Raw genomic sequence first — 8,425 nt, forward strand, 5'->3', positions numbered from 1 at the left:
TTTCCGGCATTTTTTCTCCATTTCTTTTGTAAGTCATACCTTTTTATGCGTTTGTTGGAAAATAAGAAATTCCCAAATTACAGTCAGGCGAAATACGCTAATTTAGAAGCCTTTATGTCATGGTCTGCAAAGTGGCTGGGCTCGAGCCCCCCCCCCCTCCTTTTTGAAAAAGTATGTTAAAGAAAAAAGAAAGAAAGACGGAGAAAAAAATAAGTGACCTGCCAATGTCACAAATAAGGTATAAAAAATGCTCATCTGACCGTAATTAAATGCTTAAAACCCCAGAGCTTACGGGGGCTCCGCCCCCGGACGCCACCAAGGGACCTAAGGCGGGCCCCTGGATGCTCATCTGACCGTAATTAAATACCTAAAACCCCCTGGACCCCACCAAGGGCCCTAAGGCGGCCCCCTGGATGCTCATCTGACCTTAATTAAATACCTAAAACCTCTGAGCTTCCGGGGGCTCTGCCCCTGGACCTCACCAAGGGCCTAAGGCGGGCCCCTGGATGCTCATCTGACCGTAATTAAATACCTAAAACCCCTGAGCTTCCGGGGGCTCTGCCCCCTGGACCCCACCAAGTGCCCTAAGGCGGCCCCCTGGATGCTCATCTGACCTTAATTAACTACCTAAAACCTCTGAGCTTCCGGGGGCTCTGCCCCCTGGACCTCACCAAGGGCCCTAAGGCGGGCCCCTGGATGCTCATCTGACCGTAATTAAATACCTAAAACCCCTGAGCTTCCGGGGGCTTTGCCCCCTGGACCCCACCAAGGGCCCTAAGGCGGCCCCTGGATGCTCATCTGACCTTAATTAAATACCTAAAACCTCTGAGCTTCCGGGGGCTCTGCCCCCTGGACCCCACCAAGTGCCCTAAGGCGGCCCCCTGGATGCTCATCTGACCTTAATAAATACCTAAAACCTCTGAGCTTCCGGGGGCTCTGCCCCTGGACCTCACCAAGGGCCCTAAGACGGCCCCTGGATGCTCATCTGACCGTAGTTAAATATCAAAACCTCTGAGCTTCTGGGGGCTCTCCCCCCCCCCTTGGAACACGTCAATTGCCTTACAGAGGGCCCCTGGATGCTCATCTAACCGTAAATAAATACCTAAAACCCCTGAGCTTCCGGGGGCTCAGCCCCTTGACCCCCTGCCGAGGCTCATTCCCTGGACCCACGCCAATTACGCTCTACCTGATCGATAATACTTCACTTTGAAAAACGTTCCGCGGGACCTGCATGTAACGTGTAAGACTGGTGGTGATGCAGATTTTTCGTGTGCCCCCCCCCCCCCCTTCCGAACTTTTTGTCTCATTACGTCACTGCCCCTTGAAAGTGAGCCCCCTGGAATGTTTGCCCCCCCAGTCCCAAACTGCTTCCGGCGCGCCTGACACCGCTAATTAGTTGTTGAAAACCGAATTTAATTCTACTATGATAACGATAAGTAGGTGATCATGAACTGATGAATGCAGCGCTGAGAAAGCGCAAGCAAATAATAATGTAGGCATAGTGATTTGTATCAATATTATTATTCAAATTCAATTTCCGCCATTCGAGGCATGATAAAATGTATTTTTAAAAAAGGAGAAACAAAATAAGAAAGAAAATGTCCTCAATAGTTGATGACGTCATTATATCATTAACACAAATTAACATGACAATGATGAAGCTCGATTCAAGTGCAAGCTAATACTTATATCAAATATCACATTTTTCATTTATGAATATACATGCAGTTGAACTGAGAAAATGAGAAAGAAAGAAGAAAATGGCCTCCAATAAGAGGAATCCCACGAAAAGAAGAAGAGAAAGAAGGAAAAAAAGACCAAGGGTATTAAAAAAGAAAAAGGTCGAATAAAATAAGACAAGATAATGAATGATATATAGATGAAGAATAAAAGACCAAGGGCAAAGGTTGGAGAGCGATGACGAGAGGGAATTCGGAGGAGGGAGGAAGGGATTTTTCAAGAAAATGGCTGCGCCCATGTCATGCTGAAAGGCATCACATCGTGCCAAGAATATCTTCATTCATATAATTATATCTCTTGTATATTTCCGTAAGGAATATTGTACATCAATGGGCATGATTACATCTTATTTTTTCAGAACACCAGTTACACTAATTCTTTGGGTGAGGTTTCCTTTAACTTCACGCACAATAATTGCGTCCTTGCCTTGTACTCGCAAGTATAATGGTCCCAGGTCTTCGGTCTTCGTTTTCCAAACACCCGGGGCCCGAATTTCGTCTGCTTGTTTATAGCATGTCAAATAAAATGTGATAACGGATTAACTTGACTGAGTTAGATCTTGTTTTTTTTTCTTCTTCTTGTTTTGTTCTAATTCTGTAATATACAGTACGTAGACCTGCGGGTGCACCATGTGTGTGTGTGTGTGTGTGAGAGAGAGAGAGAGAGAGAGAGAGAGAGAGAGGATTGAGGAGTCCAGAAAAGGACTCTGACTCGGTAATCTTTCTTGGGGGTGTGTAATCCTGACGACGGATAGTCAATCTGTTCGAAACGTCGAGCCACTCATCCTCTCCAAGCGCTATAGTTCTCCTTAGAACTATAAGCTAAGAAAGATAACAAACCAGGGGCGTACGCAGGGGGGGGGGGGGGGGGTTTGGGGTTCAAACCCCCCCCCCCCTTGGTATTTTTATGTGTGTAAATCCCCTAAAAAAACTAACCCCCCCCCCCCCCCCCCCCCCCCCCCCCCCCCCCCCCCCCCCCCCCCCCCCCCCCCCCCCCCCCCCCCCCCCCCCCCCCCCCCCCCCTTTGTTTTTTTTTTTTTTTTTTCTAAATTAAAAAAAAAAAAAAAAAAAAAAAAAAAAATTATGCCCACGGCTAACGTTAAGTGACCTTACCCCCCCCCCCCCCAACGAAAAAAAATGTCAAATTTTCGAATTCCGAGACCAAAAAAAAAAAAAAGTGTCCATGTTAAGCGTTTTTAGAACCTATTCTGAATGTGATTTGCGCTTAAAGGCCCACTGTACTACTTGTAGCTACTTGCGCCCTCTATATAACAAACCATGCCTAATCGGTGACGATTGGTCCCCCATGATCCTCTTTTTCTTATGTTAACTGAGAGCTGAGTTGATGAGATAACCACCTGTCCAGTGACCTCGCAGGGCGGTCTAATCCCTCCTGTAAACTATGGCAGATACGCTTTAATAAAACAATGAAAGCAAAAATGTTGTTACTAATAAACAATCCGTAGATCCGTGATAAAACAATAGCGACATGTTGAACGAGGTGTAGTTGATTTAAAAACTTTACGGTTATCACCCGAACACTTTTAATTCATATCTATTTATCTAGTCATATTTATCTATTCATTTATTTGCCACTTATTTGGATGGTACACAATGCATGATCAGCATGAATGTAGTATTTCATAGGGGTCCACACTGGGTCGCTGGTTGAGCAAACCTATGTATGAATTGACTCACTGACTGGAAAATAAAATGCGAAAGGACGCTTTCATTAGACATTCGACATCAGAAATATTCAACAAAAGTATTTAAGAATACACAATTTTGGATAGACACGTTGAAATGAATGAATTCATTCATTACAACAAATTCTTAATGATTCCAAATATAGCCTCATAGAATCTTGAGGATACATTTGGATTTTCAAGACTTATCTTTGTCGGTCTTTTTGGCTTTCTGTCTCACGGGCCGTTTGTCAACTGGTTCGTAATATCAACCCATTTTAACACAGAGTTCGTCAAACACTTGGTGTTGATATTGTGAAACTGATGACCATAAGAAATTAGAATCCAGTGTAATGTAATTTGTACATAACACTTCACCTGATCATAATTTGTGATGACTGTTGTGATTAAATATGAGAGAAGAAAAATCTGCATCACCACCGGTTCCATGACACATGCTCCGCCGACGATTGCTCCGCCGACATTTACTCCGCAAAACGCGACAATTGCTCCGCGACATTTGCTCCGCGACATTTGCTCCGACGTCAAATGCTCCGCCGACAGGTGCTCCGCCGACAGTTGCTCCGTCGACAGTTGCTCCGCCGACAATTGCTCCGCCGACAGATGCTCCGCCGACAATTGCTCCGTCGACAATTGCTCCGCCGACAATTGCTCCGCCTGAAGCGACAGGTGCTCCGCCGACAGTTGCTCCGCCGACAGTTGCTCCGCCCAAAAAGTGTCCCATTAAATACAAATGCTACTAGTACTACGACAAATGCTTCGCCGACAATATTTTTTTTCACGGGTTGTTTTTGTTTCTTTCTTTTTTTCTTCATTTTTTGAATGCATTTCATGACATTATGTAAATGAAATGAAATGAATGAATGTTGATAATGTGGGAGGAAAAAGCAGTTGCCTAAAAGTCATTTCGAATATACTGAAATAACTTTCCATCTATCACTGTACGTCCCATATAATGTACACTAAACACTCATTACATGTCATGGGAATTTTTTTTTTAAAGTAGAGCAGCAAGCCACATTCCCCAATACGCGCATACCTCCTAGTTAATTTCAAACAGCTCATCAATATGTAAGACCTGAAATTACCTCAATGAAAGAAGACTAATAACATGAGAGGAAAGAAAAGAGCAAAAAAGACAACCGTTTTTTGCTATTCCCCATAATGTTTGATTTAAAAAAATAAAAAATAAAATTATAGCTCCTTACGCAAGTTCTCCGGCGAAAGATAATTACTCCGCTCAAAATCTGTTTCATGTATTACTCATTAGCTGATCCAAAGCTCAAGGCTATCTCTCTCTCTCTCTCTCTCTTTCTCTCTCTCCCATGCTCCTCCTTTTCCTGTTTACACCGTTTTCTTGTCTTCTTTGCTCTTTTCTTTCCTCTCATGCTATTAGTCTTCTTTCATTTCCATCACTTCTTCTCTGCTCCCCCTCTCGAGTTCTATTTCCCTCGTGAAATTGAAACGTAAAGTAATACAATCATGTAGTACATTCTTGTTTAGAATAATATTTTCAATAATATCCAGTCCATTTTCTAAAGGTTTCTTTCCTTTAGTTAAGTGTATGTAGCTTTAATATATATATGTTAGTGTGCAAAACACTCCGTTTCATTCGAGTACTTTGTTTTCACTAAATAATTTAAGGGACTCACGAAGCCACCGGAAGAAGAGCAATTGGCTTATCATGAAGAACTAACATCAAACTGCAACAAAATGATTTGTATAAATGTGAATAAGCAGAAAGGCTGCCATCTCATTTTCCCGTCTGAATGGGTTTTCTTCCTTACGTATATAAGTGCCCTTATTTTTTAAACTTTTTTTTTTATATTTGTGTGTTTATTAAATTTTCAGTCATACAAAAATTACATATTTACAAGTCATTGGTAATAATTAGACAAACAAAAAAACCAATATGTATAAGAACAACCAACAAAAATGAAAGGACAAGAAAGTTATAAAAAAAAACATAGTAAAAAAAAATACACTGTACACATATAAATCATAGTTTGAACTCCAGTGCATAAAGGGGAGTGAGGGGGCACAGGAATAAAAGTTAAATCAACATGAGTATCATAAGTCAAATCGCCATTTCTTAAAATGCGAAACAAGCTTGTTCCTTTTTTTCGCTGAGAAATATTCAATATCTTTTTGTTTCTTTATAAAACTCTTAAAAAGATCAACACTTGGTAAATCCCCCTTACTTATTTTCTAAACTTCCATGATGACCTATTACATTGTATAATGCTTTACCTAGTAAGATGCATTGATCGAGGTAATTTCAGGTATTACATATTGATGAGCTACTTGAAATTAACTAGGAGGTATGCGCGTATTGGGGAATGTGGCTTGCTGCTCTACTTTTTTTTTTAAACTTCCCACGACATGTAATGTGTGTTAAGTATACATTATATGGGACGTACAGTGATAGATGGAAAGTTATTTCAGTATATTCGAAATGACTTTTAGGTAACTCCTTTTTCCTCCCACTTCATCAACATTCATTCATTTCATTTCATCTACATTATTTCAAGAAATGCATTCAGAAAATGAAGAAGAAAAAAAGAAACGAAAAAAAATAGGTGTAAAGAAAATATTGTCGGCGAAGCATTTGTCGTAGTACTAATAGCATTTGTAGTTTATGGGACACTTTTTGGGCGGAGCAAATGTCGTCGGAGCAAATGTCGGCGGAGCAATTGTCGCTTCAGGCGGAGCAATTGTCGGCGGAGCAATTGTCGGCGGAGCAAATGTCGGTGGAGCAATTGTCGGCGGAGCAAATGTCGGCGGAGCAATTGTCGCTTCAGGCGGAGCAAATGTCGGCGGAGCAATTGTCGCTTCAGGCGGAGCAATTGTCGGCGGAGCAATTGTCGGCGGAGCAAATGTCGGCGGAGCAAGTGTCGCTTCAGGCGGAGCAAATGTCGGCGGAGCAATTGTCGCGTTTTGCGGAGCAATTGACGGCGGAGCAATTGTCGGCGGAGCAATTGTCGGCGGAGCAATTGTCGGCGGAGCATCTGTCGGCGGAGCAATTGTCGCGTTTTGCGGAGCAATTGACGGCGGAGCAATTGTCGGCGGAGCAATTGTCGGCGGAGCAATTGTCGGCGGAGCATCTGTCGGCGGAGCAATTGTCGGCGGAGCAACTGTCGGCGGAGCAACTGTCGGCGGAGCAACTGTCGGCGGAGCATTTGACGTCGGAGCAAATGTCGCGGAGCAAATGTCGCGGAGCAATTGTCGCGTTTTGCGGAGTAAATGTCGGCGGAGCAATCGTCGGCGGAGCATGTGTCGGGTTACCTCACCACCACTCTGAAATGTTACGTGCAGCCCCGCGGAATTTTTTCTTCAAAGTGGAGTATAAACGATCGGGTAGATCGAGCGTATATAGCGAGCGAAGCGAGTGGAGCGTAAATTGGCGTGGGGCTCAGGGGATTTGCCCCGGCGGGGGTCAAAGGCGGAGCCCACGGAAGCTCAGGGGTTTTAGACATTAACTTACGATCAGATGAGCATCCAGGGGCCCTTCTTCGGGCACTTGGTGGGGTCCAGGGGGCGTAGCGCCCGGAAGCTTAGGGATTTTAGGTATTTAATAACGGTCAGATGAGCATCCGGTGCGGAACCCCCCCCCCCCTCCCCCTCACCTGTCAGGATATTGGATAATTATTATTGTCGTTGAAATTGCGCTGCTGTCGAGAGAGCGCGCGCTAGGGAAAGGGAAAGAAAGAAAAGGAGAAAAGGAAACAAAAGAAACGGGGGGGGGGGGGGGTTGAAAGAGAGGAGAGATCGAGAGGGGGGATGTTGGGTATGGAGTCGCCTCGTCGAGGATGCAAGAAAGATACGCATAGGTAATTATGTTGCTGTGTCGGGTCCGTTGTGTCGGTATCTTGTTCGATCCTCGTGTACTATATCAATGCAGAAGTTTGAAGTCGGTGAGATGTATTATGTCGGTCGGCCGGCAATTTTGTTTCTCTCCCTCCGATCTGTGACTTTTAATCGGACAAAGAAACATTTTTGAAAATTCAGACAATGATTAAGAGTTGGTAAAACGAATTTTCTTCTCTCTCTGATAATTTAATTACTTGTCAAGGCTTCCGCGTTTCGCGCGGGAGGGGAACTGCATGATTTCAGACAAGGATTAAGAGTCGAAAACAGTACAACGAATCGTCTTCTTTCTATAATATTTCGTGAAACGTCAAAGCTTCCTTGCTTCGCACGTGAGGGGTGAAACTGAATTCAGACAAGGATAAAAAGGAATATTTTAATAAAACGTCAAAGCTTCCGCGCTTCGCGCGAGAGGGGAAAACTGAATTCACACAAGGACTTAGAGTAGAGAACGGTAGAACGAATCGTCTTCTTTATCTAATAATTTAATGAAACAGAGAAAGAAAGAAAGAAAGAGCGACGCACCTGGGCACTTCTAGTATCTAAACAGGGGCACTCACCTGAAATGAATAGGGGCACTTATTACAATGGAAAATTGGCACTTGTAGAAAAAGGGACACCTATGGGATTTTAATAGAAGTTTTATCAGATGTGTGAGTAATGGCATTTATGAGAAGGGAAGGTGGATCTTATTTTTAAAAAGGGCATTTCTCAGAAGGAAACTAGTACTTATTAGAAAGAAAAGGGGAAGGGGGCACGTTTCAAATTAAATTAGGGGGCACTCATCAGAGGTGAGAATGCGCACTCTTTAGTTATAAAAAGGGACACTTATCTGAATAGAAGGGGCACTTTGTACAAAAGAAAAGGGTACTTGTCAAAGTAAATTGGGCACCCTCTCAGATTAACAGATTTGAATAGGGTAATTATCAGAGGTGAAGGGGCACGGGCACGGGCACCTATTTGAAATTAAAAAAACCGTGGCTTATCTGAAGTAAAAGGGGACACCTGTCCTATGTAAGAAGGGGCACTTTAAGGTTTTTTTTGCCTGACTATAAATTTGGGGATTTGTCATTTACCAACAAACGCATAACAAATTATAATTTACCAAAAAGA

The sequence above is a fragment of the Strongylocentrotus purpuratus genome, unplaced genomic scaffold (assembly GCF_000002235.5).
Source record: "Strongylocentrotus purpuratus isolate Spur 01 unplaced genomic scaffold, Spur_5.0 spur5_scaffold_14, whole genome shotgun sequence".
Taxonomy (NCBI): domain Eukaryota; kingdom Metazoa; phylum Echinodermata; class Echinoidea; order Camarodonta; family Strongylocentrotidae; genus Strongylocentrotus; species Strongylocentrotus purpuratus.